The sequence below is a fragment of the Sarcophilus harrisii genome, chromosome 2 (assembly GCF_902635505.1).
Source record: "Sarcophilus harrisii chromosome 2, mSarHar1.11, whole genome shotgun sequence".
Classification (NCBI taxonomy): Eukaryota; Metazoa; Chordata; class Mammalia; order Dasyuromorphia; family Dasyuridae; genus Sarcophilus; species Sarcophilus harrisii.
The window spans coordinates 661,977,481-661,997,158 of NC_045427.1; positions in this window are offsets into that span (position 1 = coordinate 661,977,481).

Below are 19,678 nucleotides of genomic sequence, written 5' to 3' on the forward strand. Positions count from 1 at the left end.
AGGTTTGGCAACTGTTGGTCCTGTGAAGTTGTCCATGTATATATCCTGTGTAGTAGAGATAGAGCTGTTGAACAAAAAAAAAAAAAAAAAGAACTTTGGATTGTAATTCAGTTGTTGTTGAATTAAGGGGCTCATAGAGTAAAATATAGTGGTTAAAGGAATGACAGAATTGGGCAATTGATTCCACATGTGAGTTGAGAGATAATTCAGGAGTTCATAAATTGATTATTAATTTTGGTGACTAGAGGAGTGATGGTATGTTTTGATGAAGGAAACATGGAGAGGGGTATGATCTGGGGAAAAGATATTAGGTTTTGTTGTGAATATGAGAGTTGGAGATGCACATTGCTATCTAATTCAAAATGTCTGGTAGCTATTTGATGTGTGCAATAGGATATTAGGCTGTGTCCTGTAATAAATTTTACATATTGCTGTAATTGTTGGAATGAATTATTTTTCCCAGATTTGCTTTTTGTACCTCATCAGCCTCTAATTATTTTTATTTTAGTGTTTTATTTAAACATTTACTAGTAAAGCTACTTTTTAACTTTCATCTTGATAAAGTTTCAAGTTCCAAATTATTTGACTTCTCTCTCCAGCTCCCTCCCCAAATGACAAGTTGATATGTGGATATAGAATTTACATATGCAATCATGGTCCACACTATGCCACATTAATCACACTGCCAGAAAGAACCATAGCCCACGTTTCTTCTTTCATTTAAAAGTGCCTGATGGGAACTGAACATTTGATGTCACGAGCTGTTTCAATTTTTTAGCTCTTTGAAGAGGACTGAGGCCATCAGAGTGTGATAAGTTTGACCTGCAAGTGAATTGGATGTGGGTAAGGCAGGACTGCTTACAGTCATCAGCCTCACCCTTTCTTCTGGAGTATTTGAGTCAGGTGAGTCGGTCCAGACAACCAGTGGTGATGGTTCTCCACCACCCACCCCTATCCCCGGCCATTTCGCCCAAGGTATGCTTCAACAACGTGACAAACTATAGGTCCTGAGAGTAGTGGTTTTCCCATTGTCACCACGCGTTTTCGTGAGGCGATTTTAAGGTTAATGGAACTCAGGCGCTGGCTGCCTCCATTGCTCTGGCATCATGGGTTGCTGATAAAGCATTTCTAAAGTTCCTCTGCTGATGTTATGTTATTCATGTTTCTCATGAGAATTGTAGAAGACATGAGCCATTTCACGAAGAAGAGCACTGTTAGGACAGCCAGGATATTTCTGCCTGCCCCTGAGATGTCAGGAGAATAAAGGAAGGACCCCATGGGATGGATCCTCTGTTGTTCTTATGTGAGACATAGGCAGAGTCACATTTGATGCACAGATGTGTTGCTTCATTTTTATTAAAAGCTTTTACTTACAGAGCAAATGCATGGGTAATTTTTCCAGCATTGACCCCACAAAACCTTTTGTTCCAAAAATTTCTGCCCTCAGTCCTCGACGATCTGGCAGGTAGTCCAATACATGTCGAATACAGACAAGTTTCACATTGCTGGAAGGAAATTCAAATTCTTTTTCAAAGTCATGGATATGGAGATTTTTCAGCTTTTGCTCACTTCCATCTCACGTTTCTTACATTTTCCCTTTACATTTGCATAAATCCCTTGCTTCTCCACATTCTTCCCAGCCACTGCTCTTATGGCACAATATTCCATTATGTTCATGAACCAAAATGTGGTCTGTAGACTTTCTCCAACTGAAGAGCTCCCATTTTCTCTACTTTTGCATCTATATTATTTTTCACTAATCCCACAAAATATAGAAACCAAAACATTGCAATTAATATTTTAGTGTAGCTAGAACCTGCTCCACTCATGTCCTTATATTAGACCCCTTGGTTTAAGTTCTTTGTGTCCCAAACATGGACATCTGATCACCTTTTCATAAATCCTAAACAAATGGTTTTGAGAAAAGTTGGACCCATTCATAAACACATACACATTGCACCGTTGTGCCTCTTTATGTCCACTCTGGGGTCATCTCCACCATGTGATGGATGAAAGCTGAAAACCTCAGAGTGGAAATCTTTCAGGAAATATCTTAAGGGAAATATTTTTCCTGAACAAATATGACAAGAGACCTATTGCACTAACTGCACAGGACTTGTATTTAGGAATGTAAGTTTCCTGACTCAGCAGGATGTAGTTTAGAATTTCTGTCTTTCTATCTCTCCAAACTGCCATTCATAGCCAGAAAGTTTGGTGAAGTTTAAGAGCCGAGCTGGGAAAAGATCCTAACCAATCTAAAAGCATGAAGACCTGTGGGAGCTGAAATAAGTTCACATGTCACAGAAGTTCAGAACCAGAATTTCAACCCTTGTACTGGAGTCCTGATCTATTTATCTTCAATCCCACTGTACTGCCTTCGCTAGGACCAGGGGAAAGAAGAACCAGTATGCTTCTGAAGCTGTCTCTTATCCCTAGTCACTGTTTCCTTAACCTTCCTCATCCTCCCAGAGGGTGAAATGTAAGAACGCTAATTATGGAAGGCAGTCTCATCACCAATCTCCCAATGATACATTCATATCAAATCGAAATTTGTTCCTTATTTTAATGTTCTTGGACATTTCTGACATATTCGTGGTGAGTTTTTATGCAACTTTTTCCATACATCACATTTGGTAAGGCTTCTTTCCAGTGTGGGTTTCGATGCACATTAAGATCTCCTTTGTTCAGCCCACACTGGTTACATTCATAAGGTTTCTCCAGTGTGGATACTTTTGATGTTTGCAAGATATCCTTAGTTCTAAAAAGGTTTTCCACACTCATTACATTCATGTTTCTCCAGTGTGAACACTCTGATGTAGATCAAGATGTCTCCTTTCATCCTAAAGTTTTTCCACACTGGTTACATTCATAAGGTTCTCACCAGTGTGGATTTCTGATGTGGAATAAGAGATTGTTTACATGTAAACCCTTCCACACTGGTTGGCATTCATAAGGTTTCGCCCAGTGTGGATTCTTTGATGTTTAGTAAGATGCTCTTAATTTAAAAGCCTTCCAATAATTGGTTACATTCATAAGGTTTCTCCATGTGCACGCTCTGGATGCAAAGTGAGAGAGTGTTTGAATGTAAAAGCCTTTCCACACTGCTTGGTATTCATAAGGTTTCTCTCCACTGTGCAATACCTGATGTAACACTGATATTGCTGTAGTTTAAAAGCCTTCCACATTGGTTACATTCATAAGGCTTCTGGCTCAGTGTGGAGTCTCTGATGTGTATTAAAAGCTCCCTTGTTTCTAAAAGCCTTTCCACATTGGTTACATTCATAAGGTTTCTGTTCAGTGTGGAATCTCTGATGTAGAGAAGATATCCCTTGTCTCTAAAAGCCTTCCACACTGGTTACATTCATAAGGTTTCTCTCCAGTGTGGACTTTTGTGTTTAATAAGATCTCTTTAATTCTAGTAAACCCCTTTCCACACTGGTTACATATATGAGGTTTCTACCAGTGTGTGGATTCTCTGATGTACAGTAAGATATCCCTTTGTCTTGAAAAGCCTTTTCCACATTGGTTACATACATAAGGTTTTCCAGTGTGGGTTCTCTGATGTACAGTAAAAATATTTTTATATATAAACCCTTTTCCACACTGGCTACACTCATAAGGTTTCTTCGCAGTGTGGATTTTCTTGATGTTGAGTAAGAGCGGCCTTTACTTGTGTAAACCTTTCCACACTGGTTACATTCATAAGGTTTCTCTACCAGTGGATAATCTGGATGGTATTTGACAGATTTTTTTGGATGTGGCATTCTTCAATACTGGCTACACTTATATGTTTCTCCCTGCGTGAATTCTCTGATGTCCAGTAAGATCCCTTTATATCTAAAACTCTTCCACACACTGCATTCATATGTTTTTCTCCAGTGGATACATTCTGATGTACAGTAAGAGATTGCCTTTCTTAAACTCTTTTCCACACTGGTTACATCTATAAGGTTTTCACCAGTATGGATTCTCTGATGGAATAAGAGATTGTTTACATGTAAAATTTTTCCACTGGTTAAGCATTCATAAGGTTTTTCTACCGTGTGTATTTTCTCATGTGCAGCACGGATTTCTCTCCAAAGGAAGCTTTGGTTCTTGAATACTCTTTCTTCACTTCAAGTTCGACCTCACATCCTGTAAATAATAAAAAAAGGGCAACAACAAACAGAAAAGAGACCCTCCACATACATACATACACACACACTTCCCTCCATCAACAGAATAGAAGCTCACTGCACCCATTCCCAGGCAAAGAAAAACTCTTATGAGGGCAGCATCAGTCCCTTAATGATCCTATTAGTTGACATTCCAAACATGACATAATTTTAATGGACTTTCGAAGCACAACAAATTGAATCATAATGGGAACTTTAGACAACACAGAATACTTCCATTGTCACTACTTTCAATTCAGGCCACCACTTCAGAGGATAGAGAGATTGAGCCAAAGCCCTGTAGCGGAGACAGGAATTCACACTCAGTGAATGGGCAGGCTCTGCCTTCAGTATTTGACAAATTAGTTCAACTCTCATTTTTTTCCCCTTTTCCTTTCACAGTACATTTGGTGATCACTCTCAATTTTATTTTTGTCTGTTACATTATCTGAAGCCTGACTGTGAATATGTTTTTTAACCCGAGACGATTTGTTCCTGATGCAATATTTTTTTTTATTGATAGCAACAGCTCATAATCATATCCCCCTTGCATATCCTTTTTTAACAAACATAATGTTTTAAAATGTTGGAAATCACCCACATCTGAAAATATGTGTCATGTAGGAAACTGAGTTGCTAATCATCCTGTGGCATGAAGGGTGATGCTTGTTATTGCACCTCTTCTTCCTTTTGAAGTTCACAAGCTCCTTGAAGGAAGGAAGGAGACAATAATCCAAGGATTTGACCCAAAATTTGTTAATACAGAGACTGTATGAAGTTGCAAATTGTCTCCTGGGATAAAAAGTAAGTGTACATGTACATACCACCCTTTTAACAAATATCTTTCTCAGTAACTTAAATGATCATGATTGGGAATGTACAGCTTTGGGGTTCATGGGGTCCTTCCTCAAACTCTGATGCATCCCAGTGCAACAGATTCTTTCAGATTCTCAGCTGACAAAAAATCATTTCCAAAATTCCAGAAGGTTGGACGTTCATGCACAAAGGGCCAAGCCTGCAAAGATGCTTAGTGGCCTTTTGCCGCCCCAGAACAGTTCTCCCCTTCGAATTACCGAATAAGATGATCACATCTCATTAAACCTGTAATTCCAGATCAAGATATTATCTTGGGAGAGAGGATTCTGAGAAGATGGTGAAATATGTTGCAAAATTCTTAAGCTTCCTCCTTATTCCCCACAACAGAACCAATTTCGTCTGAGGGCAAAGAGATAGTGAAAATCAAGATATGGAGTAGAAAAGGGGTTCTCCTGATCCAATCTGGGAGGATCTGAAGAAAGAGCCGAGACAGAGGATTAACTCTGTGGCTACTCCTGTGGAAACATCCTGTGGGAATCCTTTGGGAAAGTTGGGTATGGTTGCAGGCCTCAGCGGGAACCAGAGTTTTGCCTACTGGGAAAGTAGAAATAGAACAGAAGACTGGGAAGACCAAGGGAACCTTCAGATTAGAAACTCTAGGCTCAGCTGTGAACTCAGTTTCAGTGACTGACCAAGAATAACAGAAAAGAGATCTGCCTAAAAAGTATCTGAGAAAGAATTCCAAGGCTGGTCTTCCCAAAACCGAGCATTTACTTCATGGTAGCTTCCAGAGCCCCTTAAACCACAACTCTTACACCCCTCCTCACCTCACACTCACCTGAGAGCAGCTACCCAGCTATTTCCTTGGTCCAGCAATCTAGGTGCTTGCTTGCTTAAAGTAAGAGATCATATCTTCTCTGGGAACTGGAAACCCCTGTGCATGGAAATAAGGTAGATATCAAGGAAAGAAGCTTGAAAATTAGCTCATCATCCTGTTGTACAACTTTTATTTGTGACAGAGAGTCAAATAGCCCTTCCCCCACTTGTTATTCTATTAGGTTAATTTATGGAAGAAACTAGAACCCCATTCCTGGATAAAAAGGGTAATTGTAAAATTATTCTGTACATATTTCTATTAGTTCTTTATCTGGATGCAAATCACATCTTTGTTCACTTCAGCTTTTTCTTAATTTGGTTATTTAGAATCAAAGTAACTTAATTGCTGTGAAGTTTTTCCTCAACATATTGTTGCTAATGTATTTAAGAAGGCATAAGGCACAGCCCATGGGAAACAGTAGATGAAAATGAATATGATTCCTTTACCTTTCCTTTTCCCACCACTGGAAAGAAATTTGAAGGAAAGAGGAAAGAAGTCATAGGACAAGTTTCCTATACTAGAACAACTGACGGGCTTTGGGCCACAGAGTGATGTTGCTAAAAAGAAGAGTATTCCCAATCCTAGCCCTGTGCCAAAGAGAAACAGGTTGTCAGCAACAGATCTTTCGGAGTTACCTCAGAACTTTGTAGACTAGTTCAGTCCAGGTAGAGGTCAAATCAAAATCAGCTTATTAGATTCTGTGTGAGATGCTTCCACACTGGTTTGATCTCTAACTTGGAAGCTACTTCAGAACTATTAAGACAGTTTCAGGGAACAACAAGACACCCTCAGTTTTCTAAGTGCAAGATACCAGCCAAATTTATAGGAGGATTCCCTGGTGCTTAGACACAGCAGACAAGAACTTGCTTTCCCACTGGTATACCCCCCAACCTTGTATTTGAGGAAATGATGATACATCCCTAGATTGCAGATTCAGAGTTAACCAGGAAATGTCCTTACCTAGGGACAGCAGGTTTGGCATTCCAGCATGACCTCCTTGTGGCTAACTCCTCTGAGGAGGTGTGGTCCAAGAGTGGCCCCACTCCCTCCTGGGTGAAGTTCACAGTCACATCCCCTGAACGTCACCAAGTCCTAAAGCACCAAAGGCATGAGACATAGAGCTGAAAGTCACTTCAGAATTCAAGAATACAAACCAATCCTCCCCAATTTACAAGAGAAACTCAAGCAGTGAACCAATTGGCTCAAAGTTCATGCCATTTCTGTGTGGCAGTCAGCTCCTGCAAGCACGGGTCATTAAGAGTCTTACTTAAATTTTTGAGAAAGCATTTTTTTAGACAATCAACTGGTAGTTGAGAAAAGTCTTATCATTGAATGCATTTCCTTTGTGGAATCAGAAAGAGTTTGTGTTTTATTTGTGAGATAGATGGATCTGTGGAGAGCAAGAGGGTGATGGAAATTTCTTCCTCAGAAGAAGTGATTTCAGTAATGTATTTAAAGACAATTCTTGCAAAGAGTCTGAGAAGTTAGCAAGCACAGCACGCCTGGGAAAAGTTTTTATTTCTTCTGTGAGGTCCCCTGGGATGATGTTGATGAGTGGACAAAAAACTAATGCCTTTATTTGGGTTGAACCTGATGGGACCTTTGTGTTTCAATCGAAAGTCATTGCTTTCCTTTGTTTAAGGCAAATATTCTCAGTTTAATTTTTCATTACAGGAAACAAGAACTGGAAAAGAGGCTTCCTTAATTTAAAAAATTAAGAGAGAAAATATTGTTTTATGAGAAATAAATGTTTTTTACAAATATGCCTAGCAATGTATAAGCTGGGAGAACAGGAATCATAAAAATAAGTTATGAGCCAAATAGATGGATCCGAGATAGAAGAAAAGTGGCCAGGAGGAATACCCTATACTTGGAAGGGCCAACTCATCTAGATCAGAACAGTTGCCAACACATCGCCTTTTTAAAGTGAAATGACGATAAATTCAGAAGCTGCTTAATGAAAAAAAAAAAAGTAAAATTCTGCATGGTTTACCTGCAGGATGGTACAACCATCTCAAAGAAGGCAATATTTTACACCACTGTGCAAGGCACAAGCAAAAAGCTACAGAGATGCAGGATTTGGGTCAGTATGCCATGTACAATTCACCTTACAATAATAGTAAAATTCAAAGTTCCTTTATGATTCCCTTATAGCTTATTTTGTGGGCTCAAAGGTATATGGTATGCTGATAGAGCCACTTTGATTAGTGCCGATTTCTTGATCCTAGATAGATGAGCTGAACATTTCTGTAATGTTTTCAACTGACCATCACCAATCAGATGAGCAATCTGTCCTGAACACATTTTTATGTCTATAGGGAATATGAATGACAGAATGAGAATCTAGGTAAAACAAAAGGAGAAAATGGAGAATGAAGAGAGGAAGAGAAAGCCTTGTTGGAGAGGGGGAAAAAATGGATGAAATGAAAACAAAACTAGTTAACACGACTAGTTGAGGGGAAAGAGCAGGAAAATTGTATATGATTAACTAAGAGGAAAAATCAGAGAGAACAATGAAAAGAAAGCAGAAGACATGAGCAAATGTTCTGGAGAAACTGAAAGACATGACATCTTCTCAATGGGACAACAAAGGAATATGGATATTTCTTTGCAATATAAAATTAATCACTCGGGAATAGAGATACTGCAAATAAATGTAAAAAAGCAGTAATGATACATCCTTTCATCATAATGAAATGAACATGGAAATTGGTTCAGGAAGCATAAAACAAAAAGGTACAAACCCAAATGGAGACTTAATGACATCCTAGAAGAGACCTCAGTCAAAGAACAAATCATAGAAATGATAACTATGAGACAGTATAACAAAATTTCTATGATTCTGTTGTAGAAGTGCTCAGTGAGGCAACATATTTTTATAATCATACATTCAGAATATTGAAACAGAAAAGATTAATAAAAGGAATGTGTACTTTAAGAACTTTAGGAAAACAAACTTAAAATAAACACAAAAGAGAAGATAGAAAAATTTAAAAGGACATAGATAAATTGGAGAAAAAAACAGAAGTCGCAAATAAAACTAAAAATGGAATCTTTTAACAAAATTTTATTAATGGGAGACCTTAACCTCTCCCTCTAAGAATTAGATAGACAACCACAAAATAAATAAGAAAGAAATTAAGAAAACTAATAGAATATTTTTAAAAAACTTGAATATTATGGAACTCTGGAGAAAACAGATTGAAGATAGAAAGGAATATATGTTTTTCTCAGTGGTACATGGAATCTACCCAAAAATTGACCGTGAATTAGGGCCTAAAAAGTAAATGCATTTTTTCAAATCATGATACAATTAAAAATTACTTTCAATAAAGGACCAGAGAAAGATCAACTAAAAACCAATTGGAAATTGAATAGTGTAATCTGAAGGAATGAGTGGACCAAACAAATCTTAGAAACAACAATTTCATCCAAGAAAATAATAACACATATAACAAAATTTATGGAATACACTAAAGTAGAAGAAATTTTATATGTCTAAATATGTACATGAATAAAATAGAGATCAATGAATTGGTTTTACAGCTAAAAAAGCTAGAAAAAAGAATAAATTTTTAAAATCCTAATTAAGTACTAAATTAGATATTTTAAAAATCTAAGGAGGGATAAATTCTTTTCTTCCTTTCAACAAAATGGAAAGTAAGAAAACTTTTAAACTAGTAAATAAAATTAAAACTTGATGTTAAGAAAAAATAATAAAGCAGATGAAGTTTTGGCTAATTTGATTAGAAAAAGGAAGGAATGCAAATTACTAGTATCAAAAATGAAAAGAGTGAAGTTACCAGCAATGAAGAAGAAATTAAAGCAATAAATAGGACCTATTTTGCTCAACTGTTTGCTAACAAATCAGACCATTTAATTGAAATGGATGAATATTTGCAGAAACATAAATTGTCCATATTAACAGAAGAAAATATAAAATGCTGAAATAACCCCATTTTAAAAGTAGAACTTAAACAAGTCATCAATGAATTCCCAAAGAAAAAAAATCTCCAGGGCAAGATGAATTTGCAAGGATATTCTACCAAATATTTAAAGAACAATTAATTTTGATACAATGTAAACTACTTGAAAAAATGGGTGAAAAATGATTGCTACCTAATTAATTTTGTGACACAAATATGGGGGTAACATTTAAAATAGGAAGAGCTAAAACAGAAAGAAAATTATAGACCAATTTCCCTAATGAATACTGATGCAAAAATATATAAATAAAACAATAGTAAACAAATTAGATCAATGTATAAACAGGACAATAATATAGTATAACCAAATAAGATCTATACCAGGAATGCAGAACTGATTCAATGTCAGGGAAAGTATCAGCATAATCATATCAAGAATAAAACTAACAGAAACCATCTGATTATATCAATAGATAAAGAAAAAGATTTTGAGAAAATACAGTACCCACTCCTATTAAAAATATTAGAGAGCATGGGAATAAATGGAGTTTTCCTCAAAATGGCAAATAATATCTATCCAAAACCATCAGTATGCATTATATGAAATGGCTATAAACTAGGTACATTCACAATAAGTTCGGGGGTTGAAACAAAGATACCTACTATCACTACTATTGTTCAACATTGTATTAGAAATGTTGGCTTTAGCAAGAAAAGAAAAGAAACAGAAGGGAATTAGGAGTAGGCAATGAGGAAACAGAACTATCCCTATTTTCAGATGGTATAATGGTAGATCTAGAGAGTACTAAAGAATCAAACAAAAAAAAACTATTTGAAACAAAAGCTTTGCAGGATACAAAATAAACCCACATAAACCGAATACATTATTACCACATGAAACCCAGCAGCAAGAGATAGAAAAGAAATCTATTTAAAATAACTGTAGACTATATAAATATCTAACAGTCTCCTCCTGGACAAACTCTGAAATTATATTCATACCATTAAAAAACAATTTATAAATAAATTCAGACAGAAACAACTGGAAAAAAAATTGTGTTTATGGGTTGGCCAAGGTAATATAATAAAAATCACAATTCTAGTTAAATTAGTCTGCTTATTCAGTGCCCCACCAATCAAATTGAAAAAATTATGTCACATGCATAGAAATCAATGATAAAAAAAATTGATCTGTAAAAAGAAAAGATCACGAATATGGGGAGGGGAGGCAGCTAGGTGGCACAGTGGATAGAGCACCAGACCTGAGTTCAAATATGGCCTCAGACACTTAACACTTCCTGGGTAAGTCACTTAACCCCACTTCCTCATAAAAAAATAAAAAGAATAAAAAGAAGACTATCATAAGTTAATGAAAACTAATGCAAAAATAGCCTAACAATACCAGAAGTAAAATTATATTTTTAAAGAAGTAATCAACAAAATCCCCTAGTTCTGACTGAGAAATAGAACAGTGACCATTCAGTGGAATAGGTTAAATATATAAGGCAAAATATTCAATGACTATATTAATCTATTATTTGATAAACCCAAAGTCTCCAGCTGAGTAGAATAAGAGTTCACCATTTGCCAAAAATTGCTGGGAACAGAGGAAAAATAGCATGTCACAAATTTACAGAGAACTCATTCAACACTCTGAACCCCTCAATAAAGGAAAATAGGTGATATAATTATGTAAAAGAGGACACTGTAAACAAATATGAGCTAGAAAGGACAGATAGACTGGGATTTTTAGAGAAGGAAAGAATTTATGCACAAAAAAAAGAACAAGAGAACATTATGAAATGCAAAATGATAATTTCAATCACATTAAATTTGGTTCAAATTTTGATTTACTGCTCAGGACTGAGCCTCATTCTAGAACCTGTGTGTAAGACTGTGTTTACGACACTCACTGAACAAGCAGTATGTCCCTGTTAGGATTGGTTACCCTCAGGGCTTTCTCACTGGTAGGGAGCCCACAAGGTTGGGTATCATAGTTAGTGGAACAAGTTCCTAGACACACACTGGGTGACTTTCTGACCGTGTCCTGAATGAGCGCTCACCTCTTAGTGTGGTGTTCATTCTTGTTAAGTGGGTTATCCTGATTGAGAGCTCCAAGGATAAGAGCCTTTTGATCTCAGAGGTGAGATGAATGAGGCAGGACACTCAGAGACTGTGAAACCAGTTCATCATGCCACACAGCCTTGTTGATGTACATTTTTGTAAGTGTGATCAGCCCAGAACAAAGGCAGGCAATCCCCAATCACCTTCAGAGAAGCAGCCTCATGGGCTTTGTGTGTGCATGGATCTGCCAGTGGGAGGAGAGCCCATCCAGACATTCCAGCAACCCACTCACAGGCCAGAGGCCCTGTCAAGGCATCTCCTGCTCACAGGCACTGGCTGTGACTCTTGGGCCCATCCCTTTCCCACGACACACATGAGCGTTTTTGCTCAACAAGGTGTTTCTGCAACATGGCAGAAAACTTAATTGTGCACCACAGGTGGAGGCAGTGGCTCTATACTCTCTCTCAGCAGGGTCCCATGCCCTAGCACATCCTGTTGGCAAGCTTTCATTTGGGAGATGTGAAAAAGAGGCAGGAAAGGCAGAGCATGATCCCACTGAGGTCTTCTTTTTTTTTCATAAATTTTTTTTTTGATTTTACTAGACTTTATTTACAAGTTATATGTATGAGTAACTTACAGCATTAACAATTGCCAAACCTCTTTGTTACAATTTTCCCTCTTTCCCCACCCTCCCAGATGGCAGGTTGGACCAGTAGATGTTAAATATATCAAAAATATAAATTAGATACACAATAAGTATACATGACCAAACTGTTATTTTATGAAAATAAAAAGAATCAGACTCTGAAATATTGTACAATTATTTAGAAGGAACTAAAATGCAGGTGGGCATAAATATAGGGATTGGGACCAATGTAAAGGTTTTTAGTCATCTCCCAGAGTTCTTTTCTTGGGGCATAGCTGGTTCAGTTCATAACTGCACCATTGGAAATGATTTGCTGATCTCTGTTGGTTGAGGATGGCCAGGTCCATCAGAACTGGTCATCATGTATTGTTGTTGAAGAATATAACAATGATCTCCTGGTCCTGCTCATATTTCACTCAGCATCAGTTCATATAAGTCTCTTCCAGGCCTTTCTGGAAATCATCCTGTTGGTCATTTCTTACAGAACAATAATATTCCATAATATTCATATAACACAATTTATTCTGCCATTCTCCAACTGATGGGCATCCACCTGAAGCCTCCAGTTTCTAGCCACCACAAAGAGGGCTGCCACAAACATTCATGCACATACAGGTCCCTTTCTTTATGATCTCTTGGGGATATAAGCCCCTCACTGAGCTCTTCTCCTCAAAACACCATCTGCATTATTGCACTCATGCTGGGCACCTCAGGTAAGTTTTTGTGAATGAAGGGGTAATAGAAAAGACATAATGATTATAAGCAATGACCCAGCTTGGGGAGTTGATTCTCTATGAGAACTTAGAGACAGAGAATTATGAATAAACTTGTGGTTAAGAATTTGGGTGACTAAAGGAATGATGGTATCCCCAGGTAGACATTTGGAAGAATCATAAACATTTGGGGGTAACATAGTAAGTTTTGTTGTGGATATGGTGAGCTGTTGGTGTGCCCACTGGCTATCTAATCCAAATTTCTGAGGAGAGTCCAAAAAGCTAGAAGATTTAGGGAGTACTGACTATTGTTAGAATAGAACCCCTAAGGTCAGGGGGAATCAAAAGCATAGCATTCTCCTCTAGAAGCTATTCTCCTTCAGGGAGTGTTTAAAAATTTCATTTAAACTGAATCTGACAAACACAGAGGATGTGGTGTGCTAAACAGCATCTTATATCATGGAGGGAAAAAATAAGATTGCAATTACTAATAATAAAGAGATTCTTGTGAACGATGGACTATTATGTTTGTATGTCTCTTTCAATATCCCTTATTGTGCTCATTAAGAAATCAGATGAAACATGATTAATACAAAACCTTGAGGAATAAACGAAGAGGTCTAATGTAGCTAATTTAAAAATAAAGCTTTTTATTTTCAGAACAATTTGGTTCACTTTAAGTTCTTTAAATGAATCTTTGATCTTGCTTTGATATGTTAAATTTCCCACTGAGCTCTGGTTTGGTTGATAGAAAGTTCAGAAAATCTGCATTTCTCATCCCTGAGGATCCTTAGTTTCAAATCACACCACCTATACTCTCTTGGGGAAGGTGGTTAGGCTGGACCTGTTTCAAGCCCCTTATCAGCCTGGAACCAGTTAGTGAAAATAGGCCTCATCTCTAGCTATAAATGAACTTGGGATCCCACTTTCTGTGAGGGAGAGAATGGAATTTTAACTGCTGTCTGCCCCCAAATCCCCACAGGACCTGTTGAACAAATCGACTCTGTGACTTTTTCCCCTTGTATCCCTTGATTTGAAACCAATCCAATCACAGGGATTTTTCTATAAACACAGATACCAGGATTGCCCAAAAGTATGCAAAATCTCTTCTGAAAATATCCAATTATTTTTCTGTTCTTCTTACCTCTCCCTTCTACATGACCTTCCGATTCTACTGTTACCTCCATTAAGTGTTTTCACTGGCAAAAAGAGACTTTTGAATCTGACCTCAGAGGCAACAGTAGAGAGTTATTGGAGTGACTGAGTGGAGTGGACATTTGTTTTATGTGGAAGGAATATCGTGTGGCAGCTTCCCAAAGATTGAGAGAGGCTTCATTCAAATGAATGCCTGAGGAAGACGGGGATAAGAACTTGGATTGTGACCAAAGCAGAACTAGAGATCATTACTGATCACAAAAATAGAAAATTTTGATTATACCAAACTGAAAAGCTCTTGCACAAACAAAGCTAATGCAGACAAGATTAGAAGGGAAGTGAATAAACTGGGAAAATATTTTTACAGTCAAAGGTTCTGGATAAAAGGCCCTCATTTCCAAAAATATATAGAGAATTAACCTAATTTATAAAAAAATCAAGCCATTCTCCAATTGAAAAATGGTCAAAGGATATGAACAGACAATTCTCAGATGAAGAAATTGAAACTATTTCTAGTCATATGAAAGATGCTCCAAGTCATTATTAATCAGGAGAAATGCAAATTAAGACAACTCTAAGATACCACTCACACACCTGTCAGATTACAAATGACAGGAAAAATAATGATGATTGTTGAGGGGATGTGGGAAAACTGGGACATTGATGCATTGTTATGGAGTTGTGAACGAATCCAACCATTTTGGAGAGTAGTTTGGAACTATGTCAAAAAGTTATCAAATCAGCATACTTTGATCCAGCAGTGTTACTACTGGGATTATATATCCCAAAGAGATTATAAAGAAGGAAAGGGACCTGTATGTGCACGAATGCTTGTGGCAGCCCTTTTGTAGTGGTTAGAAACTGAAACTGAATGGATGTCCATCAGTTGGAGAATGGCTGAATAAATTGTGGTATATGAAAAATTATGGAATATTACCGTTCTGTAAGAAATGACCAACAGATGATTTCAGAAAGGCCTGGAGAGACTTACACGAACTGGATGCTAAGTGAAATGACAGGACCAGGAGATCATTATATACTTCAACAACAATACTAGATGATGACCAGTCCTGATGGATCAGGTCATCCTCAGCAACGAGATCAACCAACTATTTCTAATGGAGCAGTAATGAACTGAACTAGCTATACCCAGAAAAAAGAACTCTGGGAGATGACTAAAACCACTACATTGAATTCCCAGTCCTTATTTATGCACACCTGCATCTTTTGATTTTCACAAGCTAATTGTACAATAATCAGAGTCTGATTCTTTTTGTACAGCAAAATAATGTTGTGGTCATGTATACTTATTGTATCTAAGTTATATTTTTAATATATTTAACATCTACTGGTCATCCTGCCATTTAGGGAGGTGGGGGTGGGGTAAGAGGTGAAAAATTGGATCAAGAGGTTTGGCACTGTTAATGCTGTAAAATTACCCATGTATATATATCCTGTAACCAAAGCATTAAACAAAAAAAAAAAAAAAAAAAAAAAAAAAAAAAAGAATCACATGGAATAAAATGAAGTGGAGGAGTAAAAAAAAAAAAAAAAAAAAAAAAAAAGAAATGACCACCAGGACAGATTTCTCAGAAAGGCCTGGAGACCCCTACACGAACCGATGCTGAGTGAAATGAGCAGGACCAGGAGATCATTATATACTTCAACAACAATACTGATGATGACCAGTTCTGATGGATCGGGCCAGCCTGTGCAACGAGATCAACCAAACTGGTTTCTGGTGGAGCAGGATGAACTGAACTAGCTATGCCCAGAAAGAACCTGGGAGATGACTGAAACCATTACATTGAATTCTAATCCCTATATTTATGCAATACGCATTTTTGATTTCTTCACAAGCTAATTCGGTGTACAATGGTTCAGAGTTCGATTCTTTTGGTACAGCAAAATAACGTTTTTGTCATGTATACTCTATTGTATCTAAGTTATATTTTTAATATATTTAACATCTGCTGGTCATCCCGCTGATCTAGGGAGGTGGGGGGTAAGGTGAAGAATTGGAGCAAGAGGTTTGGCAATTGTTGGTCCTGTGAAGTTGTCCATGTATATATCCTGTAGATAGGGAGCTGTTGAATAAAAAAAAAAAAAAAAAAAAAAAGAACTTGGATTGTAATTCAGTTGTTGTTGAATTAAGGGGTCATAGAGTAAAATATAGTGGTTAAAGGAATGACAGAATTGGGCAATTGATTCCACATGTGAGTTGAGAGATAATTCAGAGTTCATAAAATTGGGATTATTAATTTTGGTGACTAGAGGAGTGATGGTATGTTTTGATGAAGGAAACATGGAGAGGGGTATGATCTGGGGAAAAGATATTAGGTTTTGTTGTGAATATGAGAGTTGGAGATGCACATTGCTATCTAATTCAAAATGTCTGGTAGCTATTTGATGTGTGCAATAGGATATTAGGCTGTGTCCTGTAATAAATTTTACATATTGCTGTAATTGTTGGAATGAATTATTTTTCCCAGATTTGCTTTTTGTACCTCATCAGCCTCTAATTATTTTTATTTTAGTGTTTTATTTAAACATTTACTAGTAAAGCTACTTTTTAACTTTCATCTTGATAAAGTTTCAAGTTCCAAATTATTTGACTTCTCTCTCCAGCTCCCTCCCCAAATGACAAGTTGATATGTGGATATAGAATTTACATATGCAATCATGGTCCACACTATGCCACATTAATCACACTGCCAGAAAGAACCATAGCCCACGTTTCTTCTTTCATTTAAAAGTGCCTGATGGGAACTGAACATTTGATGTCACGAGCTGTTTCAATTTTTTAGCTCTTTGAAGAGGACTGAGGCCATCAGAGTGTGATAAGTTTGACCTGCAAGTGAATTGGATGTGGGTAAGGCAGGACTGCTTACAGTCATCAGCCTCACCCTTTCTTCTGGAGTATTTGAGTCAGGTGAGTCGGTCCAGACAACCAGTGGTGATGGTTCTCCACCACCCACCCCTATCCCCGGCCATTTCGCCCAAGGTATGCTTCAACAACGTGACAAACTATAGGTCCTGAGAGTAGTGGTTTTCCCATTGTCACCACGCGTTTTCGTGAGGCGATTTTAAGGTTAATGGAACTCAGGCGCTGGCTGCCTCCATTGCTCTGGCATCATGGGTTGCTGATAAAGCATTTCTAAAGTTCCTCTGCTGATGTTATGTTATTCATGTTTCTCATGAGAATTGTAGAAGACATGAGCCATTTCACGAAGAAGAGCACTGTTAGGACAGCCAGGATATTTCTGCCTGCCCCTGAGATGTCAGGAGAATAAAGGAAGGACCCCATGGGATGGATCCTCTGTTGTTCTTATGTGAGACATAGGCAGAGTCACATTTGATGCACAGATGTGTTGCTTCATTTTTATTAAAAGCTTTTACTTACAGAGCAAATGCATGGGTAATTTTTCCAGCATTGACCCCACAAAACCTTTTGTTCCAAAAATTTCTGCCCTCAGTCCTCGACGATCTGGCAGGTAGTCCAATACATGTCGAATACAGACAAGTTTCACATTGCTGGAAGGAAATTCAAATTCTTTTTCAAAGTCATGGATATGGAGATTTTTCAGCTTTTGCTCACTTCCATCTCACGTTTCTTACATTTTCCCTTTACATTTGCATAAATCCCTTGCTTCTCCACATTCTTCCCAGCCACTGCTCTTATGGCACAATATTCCATTATGTTCATGAACCAAAATGTGGTCTGTAGACTTTCTCCAACTGAAGAGCTCCCATTTTCTCTACTTTTGCATCTATATTATTTTTCACTAATCCCACAAAATATAGAAACCAAAACATTGCAATTAATATTTTAGTGTAGCCAGAACCTTGCTCCACTCATGTCCTTATATTAGACCCCTTGGCTTGGGTTCTTTGTGTCCCAAAACATGGACATCTGATCACCTTTTCATAAATCCTAAACAAATGGCTTTGGAGAAAAGTTGGACCCATTCATAGCCACATACACATTGCACCGTTGTGCCTCTTTATGTCCACTCTGGGGTCATCTCCACCATGTGATGGATGAAAGCTGAAAACCTCAGAGTGGAAATCTTTCAGGAAATATCTTAAGGGAAATATTTTTCCTGAACAAATATGACAAGAGACCTATTGCACTAACTGCACAGGACTTGTATTTAGGAATGTAAGTTTCCTGACTCAGCAGGATGTAGTTTAGAATTTCTGTCTTTCTATCTCTCCAAACTGCCATTCATAGCCAGAAAGTTTGGTGAAGTTTAAGAGCCGAGCTGGGAAAAGATCCTAACCCTAATCTAAAAGCATGAAGACCTGTGGGAGCTGAAATAAGTTCACAAGGCCACAGAAGTTCAGAACCCAGAATTTCAACCCTTGTACTGAGTCCTGATCTATTTATCTTTCAATCCCACTGTACTGCCTTTCAAGCAGGGGACCAGGGGGAAAGAAGAATCCAGTATGCTTCTGAAGCTGTCTCTTATCCCTAGTCACTGTTTCCTTAACCTTCCTCATCCTCCCCAGAGGGTGAAATGTAAAGAACGCTAATTATGGAAGGCAGTCTCACTACCAATCTTCTCCCAATGATATCTATCAAATCGAAATTTGTTCCTTATTTTAATGCCTTGACATTTCCTGACATATCTGTGGTGAGTTTTTTTATGCAACTTTTTCCATATTAATTACATTTATAAGGCTTCTTTCCAGTGTGGGTTCTTTGATGTACATTAAGATCTCCTTTGTTCAGCCCACACTGGTTACATTCATAAGGTTTCTCTCCAGTGTGGATACTTTGATGTTTAGTAAGATATCCTTTAGTTCTAAAAGGTTTTCCACACTCATTACATTCATAAGGTTTCTCTCCAGTGTGAACACTCTGATGTAGATCAAGATGTCCTTTCATCCTAAAGCTCTTTCCACACTGGTTACATTCATAAGGTCTCTCACCAGTGTGGATTCTCTGATGTGGAATAAGAGATTGTTTACATGTAAAACCCTTTCCACACTGGTTACATTCATAAGGTTTCGCTCCAGTGTGGATTCTTTGATGTTTAGTAAGATGTTCTTTAATTCTAAAAGCCTTTCCACACTGGTTACATTCATAAGGTTTCTCTCCAGTGTGCACGCTCTGATGCAAAGTGAGAGAGTGTTTGAATGTAAAAGCCTTTCCACACTGCTTGCATTCATAAGGTTTCTCTCCACTGTGCAATACCTGATGTACACTGAGATATTGCTGTAGTTTAAAAGCCTTTCCACATTGGTTACATTCATAAGGCTTCTGCTCAGTGTGGAGTCTCTGATGTGTATTAAAAGCTCCCTTGTTTCTAAAAGCCTTTCCA